The 23,038-nt window shown below is 43.0% G+C and overlaps 1 protein-coding gene across 2 annotated transcripts in view; it reads right to left on the reverse strand.

Annotated features, from left to right (window-relative positions):
• The window catches only part of LOC122804746 (probable hydrolase PNKD), a 660,794-nt gene that overhangs the window by 630,174 nt on the left and 7,582 nt on the right, over window positions 1–23,038 (reverse strand). The gene's annotated exons all lie outside the window — the stretch shown is intronic.

Raw genomic sequence — 23,038 nt, forward strand, 5'->3', positions numbered from 1 at the left:
AGCAGGGCAGCTGGCTGAGATATGGCAAAATATAATAAAATGCAATAGTTGAGGTATGCCCTAAGAAAAATGAACAGACCAAGATACATGCTTGCAAACAAATGAAGGGAAAGTTACCAAGGGATTATGCCTTTAGGTTACAAGCAATTTTCAAATGATTTTCAGGTATAACAAATGCCTCAACCACTGTCCCATAAGCTTTAGGCACAGTTTTCTTTGAGGGACTTCTACCAGATGTCCAAAAACAACTGCGAGAAGTCTGTGCAGGGTGGCAAGCAAAGGATATCACCAAACTCATCCCAATGGCAGCCCACCATATGGATTGTCAGGAAAAGGAGAGAAAAAAAAGACTCACTCGCATTTCCTGTGTCTGCTACATTACCGGTTATGTTAGGTCCCTTATCAGAAAAACACACCGTCCTGCTTAGTGCTAGTAAATCTACTGGGGAGAGATCTACTATGCAAGCGTGGGTGTGTCATCCATTGCAAATCTGAGGGATTTTTTTCTGGGGGTATCAAGAAAAGGAAAACAGCCTCAGCTCATGTCCTGCTGGGCCAAGTGGATCCTGACCAGAAAGGTACCAGCTAACCTACGGGCCACTCACAATAACAAACAGGCAGACTGCTGACAGCAAGCCCAGTACAAATTAATGTGACAAGGAAGGGGAGATGCATGACTACTTAGTAGTAACTAACCATTTGCTACTCCTAGACATGCCGTAAAGGATGTACCATTACACAATGCAGAATTGGAGCCTTTCATGAATGGAAGCGGTCATCTCGATGAAAAAGGAAATCTTAGAGCTGGCCTGGCAGTCTGCAGTGTAACAGACGTTATTCCAAAACAGGGGCTGGAAGGAGTCTCATTGGCACTGCCCACATCACCCTCAATTCTCAGTGTTAGCAGAAAGGGAAACTAGACCCGTCTGCAATGCCAAGGAGAGACAAAGACACAGATGACCTTCAAACTCTTGACCCAACCCAATTTGGTTTTGTTAAGGGTACAGCATGCTTATTAAACCTGGTGGACTTATTTGAGAACTAGTTTGACTAGTTCTGCCAAGGAGCATAAAGCAGTCTTATTTATACACCAATTTAGCACAAAAGCTGCATGATTAACAGTGGTTAGCCAATAATTTTTTAATAAAAACTGCATCAGGTGCATCCTATCGCTTACTTACATTATGGGCATGATTGTATAGTCACACATAAATGACTAAACTTTTTCTGCAAAAGGTAAGAGAAAATAATTCACTGTTTAGTGTACTTTCTGAAACTTAACCTTAAGTATTGCACAACAAGCAACAGTTTTGTTTTAAAAAGTGTTATGCATGTTCACCTGACAATAATATACACAAGTGACAATAAAATACATGTATGAATATGGCTTGTGTTACTTATGTATTTTTCAGCTCAACACAACACACTGAGCATGCTCTGTCAGATAACAACCTGGTGATGTGAAAAATAAACCCTCAAAGCCTGTATGCAGTGGACTTCAGCCCTTGAACCCTTTCAACCAACATCACATACTCCAAAACCTGTGGTAAGTTAAATAATCAAATGAAGAAAAAATGTGCTGAGGGATAAAGTATCTCTCCGTATATGAATGGAAATAGCCAAAAAACAAGAGGTAGCAGATGCAGCTTAGGTGCAATCAGTTTATTAATCACAAAAACTTAAAAATTAAGCCCTTTTGCATCCTGAAATGGGCACTTCAGACTTCTGATGAAACGCCCATTACAGGATGTGAAAACGCTTACTTTTTAAGTTTTTGTGATTAATAAATTGTTTGGACCTAAACAGTGTCTGCTAACTCTTGCTTTTTGGCCAAATTAAATAATCAGCCATCAAAGCATTCTGATTGAATGAACTTGATCTGCCGAACTGTCCTGAAAACAGCACCACTCACACAAATGGAAACTACACACACGATACACAGACTGGATTCAGTATCAGCTCGTGGGTTTCAGCTTAACAATTTGGAACAGAACAATGTTTCAGAACTTCTCCACCTGGGAAACACAGGACTAGTTGACATCTGGTTATGTGCATCAGCCACTCCCAGGATGAGCTATGTGACCTTTTGTTTACTACGGAATAAAAAGAATACAAATATGTTTTCTATGACAAGCTAGATGTTAATGCAATTGTGTAAAACTGGCAAAAATAAATAAATAATACTTGTGAAAGTGGTGACATGTCCCAGGACTGCAAGGTTCGGAACTGGCAAAAAATAAATAAATAATACTTGACAGTGGTGACATGTCCCAGGACTGTAAGGTTCAGGAGAAATGCCTTTGTTCAGCGAATGCCTTAGTTAGAAGTTATGTTATGCTACAGAGACAATGTTATGTCATACCCACTACCTGTTAAGAATTGTTTGCAGGGGTTTCACTGACAGAAACAGAGATCTGCAGGTTGTATGTGCATACATTCTGCAAGAATAAACTGTAGGGGCCTCAATGCTTCATGCCTTTAGTTATTTCTACCATGAATCAGAGCAGCTCATTTTGAATGAACAACGTTATGCAGTGTTTTAACTTTAGGACAGGGAAAAATGAAAGTTAGTCTGACAAATGCACTGAAGAGCCATTTTAAGCATAGCCAATAACACTAGAGTAGAATCAAACCCTGTACCTTGTGCTTATGAGGTAAAGACTATTATTATAACAAACCCTCCTTCCCTTTAGGAAAGTTGCCTGAATGAGCTTGTCATTCATAGGTGAATAGTACGCTATCAGTATGCAGATGATTATAAGCCTAGCCAATAACCACCAGTTAGAATCAAACCCTGTACTTTGTATTGCTAAGGTAAAGACCTTAACCATTATACCAGCCCTATCCCCATTTTGCAAGATGCCCAGTCCGATAGGCGACGAAAGTCCCAACTTTGTAATAGACTATTTTTTCCCCAGTACATTAGTACTCAAACTGAATGGTTAATCCATGGTTTGCGACTACTACAGATGGTGTTACTTAGAATAACTGCTAAGACACGTGTGATCACTGCAGGTCAGTTTATCAAAACTAATCCTGCTGCATCTACAACAATAGAACCATACTTATTGATACTCAGAATTTGCAAGTAATGTTTTGTTACATCAATCCATACAGAAATTGTCTACAAAATATTTCTACACCAATTTTAAGTGAACTGACATCAGGGAGTGAAGAGAGGCATTAAGTCCTGGGGGGTCTTTGTCAATGACACTGTTTCACTGGGTCCTGGGGGTCTTTGTCAATAACACTGTTTCATGCACTGGATTCCTAAATATGGAGAACAAAAACATTTTTTTTTCTGTTTGTTATTTCCTTGCAGTTAGGTGACCATTGATTTGGTATAATTAAGTCAAGGGGGTGAGGTGCAGGGGAATTATTGTTTGCACAATCTCCTAATTTTGTGCAGCAGCATTTTCTTGCTTTATGTACTGGATGCCATGTGTTTGCTTTGTTTCAGACAGAGAAGGATTCAGTGGTTCTACCTTTACTGTTTTGTCACTGACCCACAGAATATCAGATGGGCTGACCATTGTAAAGAGGAATCAGGCACTAGTCAGTCAGCAAAGCTTGGTTATGTGCTGGTCACATGCAAGCCCATTTTTACTCCTCAATGGATAAAAGAGTTACACAGGATAAACATACCTTCATTATCGAATAAAAGAACTTAACTAGGGTCTACTTCACGTTGTCGAAGGCCAACAATATCGAAGCTGATATTGTCAGCACCAGATTAGCGAAAGCAAAAAAACAACGAACATTTAAATGGAAATCTCCATAAGAGGAGATTTCTGTTTAGTTCAATGTAGTGTGGTCTCGGATTTGGTATATTTAAGTAGGGGGTGAGGGGGGTGCAGGGGGGCTTGGCCCCCTGCTTGCAAAGGTAAGTTGTTATTTATTTTTGTTTTCAGGCATTTTTTTATCTTTCGATGTTTCAGAATTCGATGATATGGTTTCGACCATATCAGATTTGATATTCTGAAACTTCGATAAGATAATATAGTTACATAACTAGTAAGTGTTACGGACATATTAACTACTGATTATATTAAAGGAGTCTGGGTTGGCTGGAGGTAAGGCACAACCCTCAAAGTCTCGACAAGCAGAATCAGCTACTGACAAACTCACCACATTTATGTCAACTGTGTGGTAAACAACTTTATGCCCCCCCCCCCCAGAATTTAGATAGAAGCCTAAATATGACACAAACACCAACACACTAGGGAACATGTCTTCAATGCTCTAAGGCCAATAGCCAATGGGTCCAGATAATATTCCAGGCTGCCTTCTAAACAGCATGAAACAAGACCTATCAGGCCCTTTGGAATCACTAATTAACCATAACCTCCAAAAATGTTTCTTGCCTCACAAATGGAGAACAGCAATCATCACCACTCTCCACAAAAATGGGGAATCTTCAGATCCTGGAAACTACAGAGCCATAAGTCTCACTAGTGTCGTATACAAAGCCATGGAAGGAATCATCATAAAATGATCAATAATCATATAGGAAGCCTCCAGACACTGAACCCAACCCAGCTTAGTTTTTGTCAAGGGCAGGTCATGCCTACTCAGCCCGGTAGACTTCTTTGAGAAAGTCACCAAAGCTATGGAAGACAGCAAAATGGTTCATACTGCCTACCTTGACCAGGCCATTGCATTTGACACAATACCCCACTTGGACACTGTTGACAAACTCAAGAGGATAGGTATACACCCTTATGTCACCCAGTGAATAGCCATCTGGCTTGCAAACAGGACCCAGAAACTTAGAATTTGGGAGTCCACCTCTACAAAGAGGCCAGTAACTAGCATTGTCCCTCACGGATCTGTCCTGAGATCACTACTTTTTGGCATCTATTTTTCTGGCTTAAATTCTGGTGTCATTCAAAGGGGATCCAATGTCTGTCTGCCTGGGATGACATGCTGGACAAGCCACGCTGCTTCGCAAGGGACGGCTTGCACCTGTCACCCCTAGGCTCCCGGATATTGGCAAAGGCTCTTGCCACCCCCACAGTGCCTTTTTTAGGCAAGGCTCAAATTCTAAACCTACCACCCTAGAACACAAAAAAGGAAAAAAACTAAGGGTAATGCTGCTCAATGCCAGAAGTCTCAATCTCAAGATGCACGCACTCGAGGCCCTTCTCAGTATGGAGAACATTGATGTCTGTGCTGTGACAGAAACCTGGTTCAAGGCTCCTGAGAGCACCCCAGCACTATCAGGTTTCACCTCATATCATGCGTTCCGGCCCCAAAATCCGGACAACACCAAGAAAGGAGGGGGGGTGTCCATATTCATAAAGAACACCCACACCTCAAGGTTGGTGGCAACACACGATGCATCGGAGACCATACAGGTGCAATTAACCATAGGCAAGACTGCTCTGCAATTTGTAGCATGTTACAGGCCACCCTCTCAAACTCAGGAACCTCACATGGCCTTCCTGAAAACATTGGAGGGGATAAATGTATCTCCAAACACCATCATACTAGGTGATTTCAACTACCCTAATATAGACTGGGAACACTACTCAAGCCCAAACACTCTAGCCCAAAAGTTCCTGGAGTTCATAAACTCAAATGCCATGGAACAACTAGTCACCATCCCCACAAGAGGAGAAAACATACTTGATCTCATCATCACGAACATGGGATCACAATGTTCAACACCGAAGTATACCCCTCACTGGTGAGATCAGATCATAAACTAATCTCGCTGGAGGTCCTCATCCCGCCCCACCTGAAATAAAAAAGACCACATTGAAAAACTTCTCAAAAGCCGACTTCACACTTCTAAAAACTAGTGTGGTCTCCTTTAAGGCCCCTGAGCCAGTGGTAAACATTACTCAAACTGCTGAATCACTTACAAATGCCTTCTACCAGCACCTACAGGACTGCATGGATCAGGCAATCCCAAACAAAACTAAGACTCTTTGTACCAAAGGCAAGCGTCCAGTCTGGTGGACCCCAGCCATAAACAAGCTCTACAACAAAAGGAGGAAGCTACTACAAGATAGAGCAAAATCCTTGAAAGGTAAGACACCTTTGATCATTATAAGTAAAAAACTAAGAGCTCTCATAAAATCATCCAAGGCAAATTCTGAGAGAAAAATCGCCAAGGACTCAAAAGACAATCATAAGGCCTTCATTAGCTATGTTAGAAACCTAGGAGGAAACTCCCAGATATGCTCAGAATTAGTTCAAAATGATGTGAAGATTACTGAACCTACACACATTGCCAACATACTGGCTGACAGGTTCAGTGCAAACTCCCCCCCCCCAAAAGGAGAGATATCCATACCAGAGGATTGTAGCCCCCCAAACATCTCCAATGCCCAGGTGAGAACTGCTCTCTCCAAGGCAAAAAACACAGCATCCATGGGACTGGATGGTGTCCCCGGCTGTGTGCTCCACGAACTCAATGAGGAATTAAACCCGCAGTTAGGACAGCTGTTTAATCTTAGCCTCACCTCAGGATACGTACCCAAGGAGTGGCGCACGGCGACTGTGGTCCCACTTCACAAGGGCGGTGCCTCCACCGACCCTGGAAATTACCGTCCCATTAGCTTGACAAGCCTTATCTGCAAAGCCATGGAGAGGATCATAATGGAACTCATAAATCAAGACATAGGGAACTTGCAGACTTTGGATCCAACCCAGTTTGGCTTTGTCAAAGGCAGATCATGCCTTTTAAACTTGGTTGACTTTTTCGAGACAGTCACCAAGGCCATTGATGAGGGAAAGGCAGTCCATACAGCCTACCTCGACCTGGCAAAGGCCTTCGACACAATACCCCACTCAGGTAACATCGAAAAACTCATCAGCTTGAATGTAAACCCATACATCACAAGATGGGTTGCAAACTGGCTAAGTGACAGAACCCACAGGGTCAGAGTTGCTGGAGCCATGTCAGACTCGAAGCCTGTCACAAGTGGTGTCCCACAGGGCTCAGTCCTGGGTCCACTCTTGTTCGGCATCTACTTTTCTGAAGTACAAGCAAACACAAGGGTTATGGCTGACCAAGTTTGCAGATGACTGCAAACTGGGCGCCATAGTCGAAAACACATCTGACACAGATAGCCTTCAGAAGGGCCTCACAGAAATGGATAACTGGTGCCAGAGCCATGGCCTAAAGTTAAACGCCAAGAAATGCATAGTCATACCCTTCGGGAAAAACAAGGTTACCCCTAGCTACCATATAGGTGGCAATCCACTGAGCACAAAAGAAGTCATCAGGGATCTGGGGACCCAGGTTGACAGTAGCCTTCGCTTGACACTCATGTTGCTAAAGTAGTTAGGAAAACCTTCTACATTGCCCACCTGATCATGAAGGGATTCACATCTAGATCAAGGGAGGTCATCGTCCTCCTGTACTCATCACTCATTAGACCTATGATTGAGTACAATGCCCCATTCAGAATGTATCTGACCTGACACCTGCAGCAGCTGGAAAGGCCCCAAAAGTTCCTCACCAAAAGGATAAAGGGTCTCAAAATATGTCTTATGCTGCCCGACTGAAAGAACTCCAGCTCTATTCAGTCTCATACCGCTTGCTCAGAGGTGACCTGTGCCTGACATATAAGGCCATGTCAAACCCAGATTTGATGAATATGCTTCACCTCAAAAAATCTAGATCCCTCAGAACCACAAGGGCAGGAGACTTAAACCTTGACACGGTTATTAATAGAACGTGCTGGAGGGACAGATTCATCACCCAGAGACTCCCTATGCTGTGGAACAAAATCCCGGTACATGTGAGGCAGAGCACCTCGCTGGCCTTGTTCAGGAGGAATCTTGACCAATGGATGGGAGATCGAAGATATACCCCAGGGATTACTTCAGTGTCTCTGCTTGACAGAGGCACAGCAAAATAATAGGCATAGTTTTATTCAAACTAAAGGGGGTGGCGAAAGCCACATAACTATGGGCTAGGCTTATAAATGCCCTTGGGCAGATAGCCTAGTATGAACCTATGAACCTATGATGTTGGGGGTTGGCATAATAGTCAAGTTTAACTTATGTAAACAAGGTGCAGGGTTCGATTCACAAATGGGATAACTGACTAGGCTTAAAATGGCCTACAAGTGCAGTTAACCTAGTACTAAATTGTGAACCTATTAAGCCAAGGCCAATACATCTGCAGAGGACTGCAAATTAGGAGCAATCATAGAAATCTCCAAGAAGGGCCGACACAGATTACAGACTGGTGTCAGAGCGAGGGACTAAAACTAAATACCAAGAAATGCATAACAGTATCCCCTCTGGGAAGTCAGCTACCCCTGGTAACTATGACATTGACAACACACTCCCAAGAGTCAAACCTGTAGTCAGGGACTTGGGGACACACAGACAGTAATCTAGCCTTTGACCATCATGTATCTACTGTAATGAAGAAATAATTCTGTGTCGTATAACTTACAAATAAAGACATGGCATCGAGGTCTAAAGATGGCATTGCTCTACTGTATTCAGCATTCCTCAGACCCATCGAGTACAATGCCTCCATTGCTATGTACCCATCCATGCACATCCAACTGGAACGTCCATGGACGTTCCTCACTAAAAGAATACATGGCATAAATAACAGGACATATGCAGACTGACTCAAAGCCCTAACCCTGTATTCTGTTTCCTACAAGCTGTTGAGGGGAATCTATGCCTGTCATAAAAGACATCATCGGACCCCACTCTGATGGGCCTCATGCATATCTGCAAAACAAGCAACACAAGAATTACCTATTCTAAACACTTAAACCTTGCTTGTGAAATAAATAGGACCTCCTAGAGAGGCAAGCAAGTATCACAGAGATTACCCCTTCTCTGGAACAGGCCCACCATCCATGTAAAGCAAAGTTCCTCCCTAACACAATTCAATTGCTTGGAGAATAGGAAATTAATCTCTAGTTTGGCACCTATGTATCTAATGGTTCATCTTCCAGAAACCCTCTTGTTAGGGCTTATTTCCCCAAGCCCCTACTTACATTTATCAAGGGTATCAGAACTTGATAGAGTTGGGATGAACAGCTAGGCCTAAAAAGAGCCCTGTAGTCATTAGCCTAATACACACCTATGAATATAGATGGCCATGAATGCCCACTGCTGTATCTGTGATTACAGGTATTATGGATTTGTTTCAACTGTGCAACTGCTACAAACAGTTTGCAAGACATTACCATTGGAAGGACTAAGCACTGCCACAATGCTGATAGGAATTAAATTAAACATTAGGGATATTGGAGCACTGCCATAAAGCATTTCATCCCATTCAAACTGCAGCTTGGGAGGAATGTAGTGCACCATTTTAAATCAAGAGTTTTGGATTTTCTGACAGATCACAACGAGGAAGTTAAGCATCAAATTTCAAGAGAAAGTACGAAGTTTAAAATTAAACCCAAAAATTACTACGAGCAGCAGAAGTAATGCTGCAGATCAGCTGTCAGAAGTCTGTACGGAGCATGCTAGACACTGCCGCCATGATGAAGCTGTGTGCTAAGTGCGGCAGCCAAGACTATAAAATACGTAACATGTTGGACACATCACCTAACAATTGCTGGGATTCATAGAAATTCTTACCACCAGCGCTAACTGGCTAGCACGTTAGTCAATTATCAACATAATGAGAGTCTCAGATTCAGAGAAATGGTACAGCTGAACTGAACACCTCATTAACAGCTAATTGGTATTCCTTTCAATGGAACACTGTGCTGTTAGACTTAACCCCCCAGTGTACTTCCTAACAGCCCACACACTGTGATAGCACACCTATAACCCAACATGCACATGCGAGTGTGCACGCATGCACACACACATACATATCAATGGGTTCCCTATACTTCTCTCATGAAATTCAGGATGTATACTTTACAGTTTTACATTGTCTTTGCCAAATGGTTCTCAAAGCAGGGCCAAAGTTCAACCACAGAGGAAGTGAGGGAAAACAGACCCCATAGAAAAAATGGTATTTTCAGTGTTAATCTTAAGTCTGCTCAAATACTATTACATTCAAGACGGTTTTAGATCCTTTGTCTATTGTTAATACCTAGTGCAAGCAGTCTTCTGTCACATGCCTGTCATGTACCGCTGAATACCCACGCCATCAGCATAGGGATGGAATCGCTTTGACAGAAAAGTCAGTCGATTGTGACGTGCAGTGTCATTTTTGGCCGATTACTGCTTTTGTAGACTTGCCTGCTGGAACTCATTGTGTTTAATGGGATGAATGTTCTTTCATGGGATCACAGGAGGTTACTAGGCTAACAGCCTCAGGGCCCTTACAAGCCCAGCCAAGTTCAACATGTGTTCCCCAACAGTATGTCATTCAAGCACAAACTAAAATCAGCACCTATTGCCCTGTCTAACAGAGACACGGGTGGAACCCCCAGGGTGAATTTCCGGTTACCCATCCGATCGTCCAAATTACGCTTAAATAGGGCCAATGAGGGGTTTTGTTTAACACGAATAGGAAGCTTGTTCCAAAGGTGGGGCAACCTCGGAGACAAATTTGTCTCTCCAGCAAGTTATGTTGATCTCACATTCCAGGTTAAAGCCCTTTCAGCAAGTGACCCATGAGCCATTTGACTTGCGAATGTGCAGCATTTCCATTAAAGCTGGGTCAGAGAGTGCTCTGTATGCAAGGCACAAGTCACCTCTGAGCAGTCTGTATGACACAGAGTAAAGTGACAATGATTTCAGTCTGTCTGCATAAGACAGATCTTGAAGACCCCAAAGTTTTCTTTGTAAGGAACCTTTGTGCTTTCTCCAATTGCTGCAGGTGTTTGAAAAGGAACATACCAATGGGAGAGGTGTACTCTATTATTGGCCCAATGAGAGAAGAGTATGGGGGGGGGGTATAACCTCATTTGTTCTGGAGGCAATGCCCTTACTTATGAGATGAGCAATATAAAAAGCCCTTCTTACCACTGTGGAGACATGGTGATCGAAGTTAAGGTTGCTGTTGACCTGCATGATCAGATCTCTCACCACTGACCCTGTGCTTAGGGTGTTGCTACTGATGTGGTAGTTTGCAGGAACATCACCCTTGCTAAAGGGGATAATAATGCATTTTTTTGCATTTGGTTTAAGACCATGACTTTGGCACCAGCCATTAGTATGTTTAAGACCTTCTTGCAGGATGTTGACAGAGCTAGGGGTTTCAATGATTGCTCCCAGTGTGCAGTCATCAGCAAACGTTGTCAGCCACAATCCTTTAGTTTTAGCATGTACTTCACAGAAGTAGATTCTAAACAGTAAGGGTCCCAAAACCAATCCCTATGGAACACCACTGCTTACTGGTCTGCTGGAGGAGGTGGAGTCCCCTATTCTGGTCGTACGAGTTCTATCAGTGAGCCAGTTTGTGACCCACCTGACAATATATGGGCCGATACCCAGCTGGGTGAGTTTACCAATGATCCCAAGTGCGGGAACACCTTGGCTAAGTCTAGGTAGGCCATATTCACAGATTTGCTATCGTCTAGGGCTTTGGTGACTGTTTCGAAGAAGTCCACCAAGTTTAAAAGGCACAACCTCCCCTTAAAGCCAAACTGGGAGGGATCAAGCATTTGGAGATTTCCTATACCTTTGTTAATAAGGTCCATGATGATTCATTCTATGGCCTTGCAGATAAGGCTGGTCAGGGTTCCTAATGGGTCTATAGGTCCCATGGTCCATGGATGCACCCCCATTCGTGCAAAGGGGTGACAGTAACTGCGTTCCATTCCACTGGGATAATGCCAGTGCTTAGTCTGTGATTGAAAAGCATGCCTAATGGTGCTGTTAATTCCTGTTTTAACCCATGAAGAACACAGCTCGGGATGTTGTCTGGTCCCATACAGGCTGTTTCTATCCTTGGAGACAGCATTTAAGACCTGCTCCTTGGAGATACTACACAAAGGACAGGTGTTAGGGATGCTTTGGGGTATATGTGGTGGGGACAGGGATATGAAGTTTTCACTGAACCTGTCAGCCAGCAGGTTTGCTATATCTACAGGTTCTGTACGTGTAGTACCATTAACTACGAGTTCAGTGCAAATCTGTGGCTTACCTTTGAGGTTATGGATGTAACTAAAGAAAAGTGGACAAAAATATGAAGGGCTAGTGGGTAAGATCTGTGTTGGTACCTCAGCAACTCCGCTGAATGTATGACCTGTCAGTGAGGGACAATTGCAAGAACTCACCGATGGAGCACCAGCAGAGTACTAAGGGAAAATTTGAAAGCAGAAGTGTTTACATCTATAACCGCCAACAGTGCCCACTGCTGCTTGGCAGTGCGTAATGCACAAACAAGGGCAAACCTGTGCAAATGCAGTGCTTATGTAGCAAACGAGAGCAAACTCATGTAAACAAATTAACCAATAAAAAGCTCAAAACTGAGCCCTGTTCCAGCAACCTTCAGTCAGATGAGTTCTAACTGCACACTCCTGCCACTAGGGTGCAGGGGAACCCTCTCCAAAAAAAGATGACCTGACAGTGCTCAAGTTATATAAACAAGTCACAGGTGTGGGGACAAAGCCTCCCATTCTATGGGTGTATGTCTTTTTTTTTTTTAATAAAAAATCACAAATGCAAGGTTATTTTGCTTGCATTTAGGAATGTATGTCTCATTGCTCTGTAAACTGTCAACTTTTATATAGCTGGTGCTTGTGAGTTTGACACTGAAATGATTGGCTTTTGCAGCTATAGTCATTTGCTAACATAACTTTCAGTACATCTTCTTCTGTATAACCGGTTGCAACCTTATCATCGCACCCCTTTTCTGTTCACATTTAAAAGGACCCCCCCCCCCCATCCAAGTATGGCAGGTGTCTCAAACCTCACAACCTACTGGCAAGATGTGGCCCACCTGCCACTTTCCATCTAACCCAAGAACATTTTCTGAAATCTGTCCTCTTTCCCCTCTAACCCAAGAACATTTTCTGAAATATGTCCTCTTTCCCCTTTTTCCCTTTGTTATTTGCTTTATATTTAGAGCCACTGGCAAAAAAAAAAAAAAAAAAAAAAAAAAAAAAATCAGAAGTGGATTGGTATGCTAATCAAGAAAAGTTGGCTTGATTTGCAGATGATATTCTGTACCCGATACATCAAGAAAAGGACATCTCGGTGTTGTGGAACATATTTATGGCTACAGCCTTTGTTTGATGCACCCACACATGAACTGGTCAGCAGTACTCTTATTTATGGGGACACAATAAGATAAAAATACATAGGAGTGTGGGTTAAAATTGATTATTTTACATCAGCAAAGGCTATGTGGGAAGAATGTAAAAGGATAACACAAAAAAATGGGAAACTGAGAGCTTTTGTTGATGCATAGTAAAGTACAAGCAGTAAAAATGTTAGTGCCTTTAGTTTTGTGTATAGGTCAGGCATATTTTTAATCAACCAGAGAAAAGGTCGTGAAAAACAATTAATACAAAGTTGAAGGAATTTATCAATGGAGGGAAACAAGGCAAGTGCCAAGTAGGGCAAGTTGATCCTCCTAACAGAACAAGGGGGTCTAGGATTATGGTTAAGGCTCATAGGTAGGTACTAGGCTATTGGCCATAGGGCCTATATAAGCCTACCAAAAAAGGTACCCTGGCTTTCGCCACCCAAGAAAATTTTCCTGTGCCCCTGACAAGCAGAGCCACAGAAGTGATCCCCGGGATGAATTTCCTATTTCCCATCCAATCATCAATATTTTTCTTGAAGAGTGCTAATGAGGAGCTCTGTTTGACATAGATAGTCTGTTCCAGAGTATGGGAAGTCTCTGGGACAGGAATTTATCCTTCCAGCATGTTCCGTTTATTGTGGTGAGAGGGTTTAGGTCCCTAGACCGTGTAGCTCGGAGGGATTGGGATTTCTTTAAGTGGAGCATGTCCAACAGCTCTGGTTTTGATATAGCTTTGTATGTTACGCAGAGATCGCCTCCAAGTAGGCGATATGCGACAGAGTAAAGCTGGAGTTTTTTTGAGACCGTCTGCGTAGGGCATCTGTTTGAGTCAATAATCCTCTGTGAGGTATTTCTGCGGCCTTTCCAGTTGTTGTAGAGGTCTTGTGAGGTACATACCAAAAGGGGCATTATCATCTGCAAACTTAGTTAGCCAAAGACCTTCTGGGTCAGCCTGTACTTCAGAGAAGTAGACACCAAACAGGAGAAGAACAAAGACTGAACCCTGTGGTACTCCACTTGTCACTGGTCTGAAGTTGATTTGGAGTCTGCTACTTTCACAGTGTAGGTTCTGTCAGTAAGCCAGTTGACAACCCATCTTGTGACATAGGGATTTATACCTGGTTCAGTGTGTTTATCTATAATTCCAAAGTGGGGGGACGATGTTGAAAGCCTTGGCGAAATCTAGATAGGCTGTGTGAACCACCTTACCCTCATCTATGGCTTTGGTGACTGCTTCAAATACGTCTATCAGGCTTAGGAGACATGATCTGCCTTTTACAAACCCGAACTGTGTGGGGTCCAGAGTTTGGAGATTACCAATGTCTTTGTTTACGAGTTCCATGATGATACGTTCCATGGCCTTGCCGACCAGGCTCATCAGGCTAATGGGGCGGTAGTTCCCAGGGTCTGTCGTGGCTGCCCCTTTGTGGAGTGAGATAACCGTCACAGTGTGCCATTCAATGGGCACAAAGCCTGAGGTGAGGCTATGACTGAACATGGTACTTAGGTGGGGTGCCAGTTCATTCTGTAGTTCATGTAGAACGCAGCCTGGAATGTTGTCAGGTGCCATGGATGCTGTGTTCTTGGCTTTGGAGAGTGAGGTTTTTACCTGTGCAGCCGTGATTACAGGAACTTTGCATTCTTCCGGTATAGAGATGGGAAAAGTTAGCACTGAACCTATCTGCCAGGATGTTGGTAATATCAGTTCGTTCTGTATATTTAGTGCCATTGTGCTGTAAAACTCAGAGCAGATCTGAGTGTTGCCATTGAGATTCTTGACATAGCTATAGAATGCCGATATATATATATATATATATATATATATATATATATATATACACACACACACACACACACACACACACACACACACACACACACTTACTATCAATATGTCGAATGGCAAAATAATTTCCGTTTGACACATCGAAAACAAACTTCGAAAGTCAAAATAAAGAACAAGCAGATTCGACACGGTCTCCGAACACATCACGTGATGTCCATATAGGAGCACACGTAAAGTAAACTCCTATACCTAACATCACGTTTTTGCGGGGGGGGGGGTGCAAGCCCCCCCACACCCCCTGCTAACTATATATTTCAACTTCAAGATCACACTACAGTGAGGAAACAGATGAATTTCCCAAACGGCACTGTACCGTGATCAATTTTACACACACACACACACACACACACACACACACACACACACACACACACACACACACACACACACAAAGCAGAAATTTATAATTCAAAGTGGAAAGGGATGATGATGATGGGGGGGTTCAAGATATAAAGATAGAATGAAATGTAGGATGCAGATCCTTAAGGAGGACAATAACCACCATACAGAATATTATATCAAAGTAGCAGAAAGTATCCAAAGAACTAAGCGCAAACACAAATGGAGAAAGAAGATTTTGCAAAAAGGGATGACTGCAAGTAGGTATACAAAAAATATGCAAGAGAAATCTAGAATTTACTGGAGTAAACTGGCAAGGGAACCAAGGTATTGGAATTAAATTACTAAAGAAGGAAAGTTAGCAGGGTGGCATTGATATCAAAGTATAGGCAAAGAGAAAGGGGTAGTGGAGTCCTAAATGAAAGACCTGATGCAGCAAAATACAGAAGCTTTGGGATTTTTGCTTGAACGTGCATAGCTACTTTTACACCCCAAGTAGACTTCAAAGAATTTTTCCTCGGGTAGACAGCAAATGTTCATAGGTTCATAAGTTCATAGGTTGGTGCTAGGCTATCAGCCCTAGGGCCTATACAAGCCTAGCCATAACAATTCCCTGGCTATTTCTTCCCACACTATTTACTTCCCTGGACCCCTGTCTAGCAGGGCGACTGACGTGATCCCTGGGGTGAATTTCCTTTCCCCCATCCAATCGGCAAGGTTCCTTTTGAAGAGGGCCAAAGAGGCACTCTGCTTGACATGTATGGGTAATCTATTCCAGAGTCTGGGGAGTCTCTAGGTCAGAACCTATCCTTCCAGCATGTTTTGTTTATTGTGATGACAAGGTTTAGATCCCTGGAGCGTGTGGCTCTGAGGGATTGGGATTTCTTTAAGTGTAGCATGTCCAACAGCCCTGAGTTTGACATGGCCTTGTATGTTAAGCAGAGATCACCTCTGAGTAGACGATATGTGACAGAGTATAGCTGGAGTTTTTTAAGGCGGTCAGCGGACGGCATCTGCTTTAGGCCTGTGATTCTTTTAGTGAGGTATTTCTGCGGCATTTCCAGTTGTTGCAGATGTCTTGAGAGGTACATACCAAACGGGTGTTGTATTCAATAATGGGTCTAATGAGGGATGAGTATAGTAGGACAATGACCTCCTTTTTTCTGGATGAAAAGCCCTTAGTGAGGAGGTGTGCCACATAGAAGGATTTCCTGACTGTTGTGGCGATGTGGTTATCAAAGGTGAGTCCACTGTCCACCTGTGTCCCTAAGTCTCTTATCACACTTCCTGTGTTTAGTGTACTGCCACCTATATGGTAATTCACTGATACATGTTTTTTCCCAAAGGGGATAACTATACATTTCTTGGCATTGAGCTTGAGCCCATGGCTCTGGCACCAAGCATCTGTTTCTTTAAGGCCCTTTTGTAGAATATCCACATCATTTGGGGATTCAATAATGGCTCCCAGTTTGCAGTCATCTGCGAACTTTGTTAGCCAGAGTCCCTTAGTGTTGGCCTGTACTTCAGAGAAGTAGATGCCAAACAAGAGCGGTCTCAGGACTGAACCGTGAGGTACTCCACTTGTCACTTGTCTGGAGCTGGATTTGGAGTCGGCTACTTTTACAGTGTGGGTTTTATCAGTAAGCCAGTTAGCAACCCAATGGGTGACGTACGGATTAATGCCCAGCTTAGTAAGTTTATCTATGATTCCAGAGTGGGGGATGGTGTCAAAGGCCTTGGCAAGGTCTAGATAGGCTGTGTGGACCACCTTACCCTTGTCCATGGCTCTGGAGACTGATTCAAAGAAGTCAATCAGGTTCAGGAGACAAGATCGGCCCTTCACGAACCCAAACGGGGTGGGGTCCAGTGTTTGAAGGTTGCCAATGTCTTTGTTTATAAATTCCATGATAATACGCTCCATGGTCTTGCAGATAAGGCTCGTCAGACTGATGGGACGGTAGTTTCCGGGATCCAAGGTGGATCCCCCCTTGTGGAGTGGGATAACTGTAGCTCTGCGCCACTCAGTGGGCACGAAACCTGAGGTGAGGCTATGATTAAACATGACACTTTGGTGAGGTGCCAGTTCATATTGTAGTTCATGTAGTACACAGCCCGGGATGTCATCTGGTCCCATGGATGCTGTATTCTGAGCTTTGGAAAGTGCGTTTTTTACCTGTGTGGCCGTTATTACCAGAATTTGGCAAACTTCCGATATTGAGATGGGCCATTTAGGGGGTGAGAGGGGGGTGAAGTTGGCACGGAATCAATCTGCCAGGATACTGGCAATATCCTTGGGATCAGTATATTTAATGACATTCTGTTTTAGCTCAGAGCAGATCTGAGCATTGCCATTTAGATTCTTGACATAACTATAGAATGCCTTGTGGTTGTCTTTGGAATCTTTGGCAATTTTATTTTTGTAACTAGCTTTGGAGGACTTTATGAGGGATCTCAGTTTCTTACTGTGGCTGGTAAGGGAGTTTTTTTGCATCCTGGGATTTTCCTCTTTTCTGCAACAGTTTCTTCCTTTTGTTGTAAAGTTTGTTTATGGCAAAGGAACACCAGATTTGTTTACCTTTTTTGGAGGAGAGCATCTTGGTTCTATTTGGGATGGCACAATTCACGCATGAGTGGATGTGCTCGTACAGTGCCTTAGTGCAGGATTCAGCAGTTGAACTTTCAGTTCCCGTCTGCATGGGTGTCATGAAGTTTGCCACTTTTGACTTGAGTAGCATGAAGTTGGCTTTGGAGAAGTTTTTTATGGAGGTTTCCTTACTGGGGGGGTGGTGGGGGTGGGATGTGGATGTTAAGGGTGATTAGCTTATGGTCATATCTGACTAACGAGGGGGGGTGACCATAGGTGTGGAGCATCGATTTCCTATGTTGGTAATGACCAGGTCTAGGATATTGGAGCCCCTGGTAGGACTATGGATTAGTTGATCCAGGGCATTGGAATTTATGAATTCCAAGAACCGTTGGGCAAAGGTATTGGTACATGAGTAGTTTTCCCAGTTAATGGCAGGGCAGTTAAAATCACTCAGTATTAGGGTGTTTGGTTCTATTTTAATATTTTCCAGTATGTTTAAAAAGGTGTAGTGAGCATCTTGGGGTATGGTGGGGGATCTGTAGCAAGCTACAATTTGGATTGCAGTCTTACCTAGTGTTAGTTGCACCTGGAGAATTAAAGACGCATTGTGTTGGGCAACTAGTCTGGTGGTGTGAATATCCTTGGTGAATATTGACACTCCTCCACCTTTAGTGTTTCGGTCCTGGTTTGGTGGCCGAAAAGTGTGGTAAGAGTTGTAGCCTGGTATTGCAGGGGTGCTCTCTGGAGCCTTGAACCAGGTCTCAGTTACTGCACAGATATCGATGTTCTCCATTTTTAGGAGTGCCTCAAGAGAGTGCATTTTGAGGTTTAGACTTCTAGCATTTTTTTGTCCTTTGAACTTTGCCTAAAAAGGCACTATAGGGGTGGCAAGAGCCTTAGCCAGTAAACCGAATGCCAGGGGCGACAGGTGCAGACCATCTCTGGCAAAGCATCATGGTCTGTCAATCATGTCATCCCAGGCAGACAGATACTGGATCCCCTTTGAATGACACCAGAAGCTTAGCCAACTGTTGAAGTCAATCATTTTGTCTTTGTATTGTGGTATCATTCTGGGCGAAGGCAGGATGCTACGCAGGGCTAGGGTCATACCTGCCTGGGCCACATGATCCAAGAGCTCTTCCATGTCTCTTTTCATGTAGTCCAGGGAGGTACATCTCAAGTCATTCACTCCAACATGGACAATGACAGAGTCATATTTGTATTTGTTGTGGAGTGACTTGAGTGCATGCGTTATGTGGCGGATCCTGGCACCAGACAGGCAGCTGACTGTAATTTTCTTCTTGGTGAGAGGGACATCAGTGTGCCGGACTATAGAGTTACCTATGACTAAAGTGTTAGGTACATTGTCTTGCCTTAAGGGCTGTTGCTGGGTGGCACACTGGTGTTGTGAACTATGCGACACTTTGGTTGTGATTGGTGTTTGCGTTTCAGCTTCAGAGGTCCTTGTTGCTTGGCAGATTACTGTTAAGGGCCTCTGCATATGTGGATTTAGTGTTGCTATATGTGGGTGTTGGTGGTGTGGGTTTAGAAGGGCTATGTGTTGCTTGAGGTGTAGTGTGGGTGTTAACCTTCTCCTCTTGACTGTCTAGCACAATGTTGGTTGGAGAGAGCTTTGCTTCCATTTTGGCTATGTAAGTGCATCTCTCACAGGTTGTAGTGTTGGGTGGTAGGAGGAGAGGGTTGTCTGTGTATATGAGGCAATTGCTGCACTGCCCCAGTATGCCCAGATTCACCAGGTGGACAGGAGAAATCACCGGAAGCTGACCCTTGGACATGCCTGGTTTGGTGCTTTTTTTTTTGTACAGTACAGGAGCTGTTTTCCCTTACCTTAGCAAGGTACTTTGCAATTATAGGCTGTTTAGTGCCTACTATTAATTTGTCCTTATTAACAAGGATAGCTGAGTGCTTGTATCAGTTTAAGGCTTCCTAGTGCTTTCCAGCAGGTATTAGAGCAAGTGCTAGTCACAAGAATGCTTAAAGATAAGATGAATAAACAATGCACACTGCAGTGTGCACTAGAGAAGTTAGATGTGAAAGTAGGGAACTTAAGTTTTACCTGTTTAAAAAGTTCAGGTTTAGTGGAGAGTCACTATTTTTAAAACAGCAAGATGGATTGAAAGGGGTGGTCACTTTTGTATTCTGGTACTATGGAATACAGTAGGATGGCCAATAAATTTAAATAGTTGAAGGGGAGGGATTTCAAAAATGATGATTTTGTGATTACTCACACAAGTCAGTGAAAGTAGAGAGGAAATGAGATATATGGTCAGAGTAACATAAGAGGCAGGCAGCTAGAAAGACAGTGGTATTTAACAAGACAACTGTAACTGGGTGGGAGGGCAGGAAAAAAATTCTGCCCGACTCAGAAGAGAGAGAGATGTGGTCTCTTTCGAAGTTTGAATATGCTGTTACAGCAGAATGCAAGTAAAACACAAGGTGTTAGTATGATGGTAAACAAGACGCAACTGGGAATGTAATGAGTTGGCAGACAAAGTTCCCTGTAGAGTAATCGGTCAGAATTATTATTAAGGGAACAAATACTGCAACTAAGGATTCCTTTGAGCTGGGACAGAAGATGTGAATTACTAGACATAGTTAAGCCTTCTTAAGTTTAATTCTGTTAGCTGCCAAAAAGCATTTACTAAAAATGGAAATCAATCTAAACCAGCTACATTAGAAGTACTTAAATTTGTTAAAAAGAGATAAAAGAACTGTAAGACGGATCTTTAAAAAAGGAAAATAACAAATTAATTAAAAATAAATGGAAATTGTGGCAACAGCACATGTTCCGGAGGAGGAGTCAGCTTTAACAGGAGGCAGGAATTGAGTGATTTGTGCAACGCTGGACTAACGGACAGCTGCTATGAAGAAAACATAGATGTAATATGTAACGTACGGAGATAAAAAATGTTAATGTCTTCTTTTCTGTTAATGTATGTGTATCCCTGTCTAAAGTGGTATTTTAAATTTATTTATTTTTATTTATTTATTTATTTATTTAAATTTGGTGACCGGAGTGTCCGACTGGACGTGGGTCCATTTTCAGCGGAGGCCCGGGGAGAAAAGCTCCACAGTTAAAATAAACAGACAGTAGTTACATTGGATTACATAGCGATTAACAATTTAACATAGAAATTACTTACAACATATTTACAGATGAAGAACATAGTACATCAGTAGACAACTAGAATCTTTATCTGTGAAGTACATAACGGACATTAACAAATGTAACAATGAGAAGTTCCTGCTGTATAATAAGTACTAGGCTTATGAGCATCTGAGCTTGCTATCATCAAGGTAGTTAGTGGAGGTGAAAGAAAGGTAGTAGTTGGATGGGGTGGATGATATTAGAGTGGGAGTTGCAAGGGCATAGCCAGCATGTTGGAAGGTGCGCTTTTAATAAAGTTTTGAAGTTGCTGCATGATGGTATGGAGGTAATTGTGGGTGGGAGTGAGTTCCATAATTTGGCTATGGCACAAGAGAATAGTGCTTCACCAGCAGAGTTATTGGCTTTAGTGATCTGAAAGTGATTTTTGCTGCTGGATCTTAGTGGTCTGGTGGTGCGATAGGGTTGGAGTAGATTCTGGAGGGATGGGACATTTAGTGGATGGTATACTAGTTTGTGGGTGAGTGAGAGTTGATACCACTGAAGGAGGTGAGGGAGTTGAAGCCAGCCCAGTTCAGCAAGTGATCGACAGTGGTGACTACGGTAGGATGCCCCTGTGACGAATTTGGCGATTTTGTTGTAGCAGGTCTCTAGCTTGTTTAGATCACATTGCCTTAGGTTGGTATATACTGGAGAGGCATAAAAAGTAGGGTGGAGATAAGGTGGGAATTTGCTATTGAAATCTTTGCTGCTTTGGTGAGAAATTGTTTATTTCTGTATAATGCTCCTAGTTTTTTGTGGACTTTTTTATGTCATGGATATGTGAATGTCAAAGTTTAGTTTATTGTCTATTTCCACTCCTAGCAATTTGGTGTGTTCAGTTGGGTATATAGTGGTGTTGTCTTTTGCTGTGATGTTAAAGTGAGAGTTGTTTTGAGTATGTTTGGTGGGTTGGAAGATGAGTAGTTTAGTTTTGTTTGGGTTGAGTATTAATTGGGCATCGGATAACCATGTTTCAACAGAGGAAAAGGCTTCCTGTGTGACTTTTTGCAGTTTGGGTAGGGACTGGGCTGAAAAGATGATGGTCGAGTCATCTGCGTATTGGATGAGTTTGCCATGTTTGGTGGCAGAGGCTAGATTATTGGTGTAAACAGAGAAAAGTAGGGGCCCAAGGATGGATCCTTGGGGAACCCCTATGGAGACAGGTAGTTGGGGAGATATGTCATTCTGCCATACAAAGGATTGTTGGCGGTCAGACAGGTAACCCTGAAACCAGTTGGTGACTGATTGTGAGAAGGATAGGTTATTGAGGACAGAGATAAGTTGTTTGTGTGGGACCATGTCAAATGCTTTAGATAGGTCTAGGAAGGTAGCAGAGGAGAGATAGCCATTGTTTTTATGCTGAAGGATAGTGTTAGTAAAGGAGAGTAAGGCAGTGGTGGTGCTATGGTTTGGTCGGAAACCATGCTGAGTACTGGAAAGGAGGTTGTTAGTAAGGAGGTAGTGTGAGACCTGAGAGTGTATGCATCTCTCTAGTATTTTGGAGAGTGGACAGAGAATAGCTATGGGGCAGTAATTGGTTAGTTCTGCAGAGGGTCCGCCTTTGTGGAGCGGGATTATATGTGAGACTTTCCACAATGTGGGAACGTAACTTTCTGACAGAGATCGGTTAATCAAGATGGATACTGGGTAGGCCAGAGCATTAGCTGCGATTTGTAGGTATTCACTTGGGAGGTTGTCTGCTGCTAATTTGGTGGGTTTAAGTTTAGTTAAGAGTTTTTTATGTTGGAGGTAGGTACAGGAGAAAAAGAGAAGGCAGTGGGGAGATTACTAGTTGAAGGTGTGGGTTGGAGGGGAGGGGGTTGTGTTGTTTAGCTAGTGATAGTATGGTTTGGGTGAAGTGTGTGTTGAATGGGGTTAGCAATATTTTCTGAGGAGTGAGGGATGTTAGGAGGAGGGGTACTGACTTTACCTGGGTGGAGGATGGAGTTT

The sequence above is a fragment of the Protopterus annectens genome, chromosome 6.part0 (assembly GCF_019279795.1).
Source record: "Protopterus annectens isolate FY-2018-M chromosome 6.part0, PAN1.0, whole genome shotgun sequence".
Taxonomy (NCBI): Eukaryota; Metazoa; Chordata; order Ceratodontiformes; family Protopteridae; genus Protopterus; species Protopterus annectens.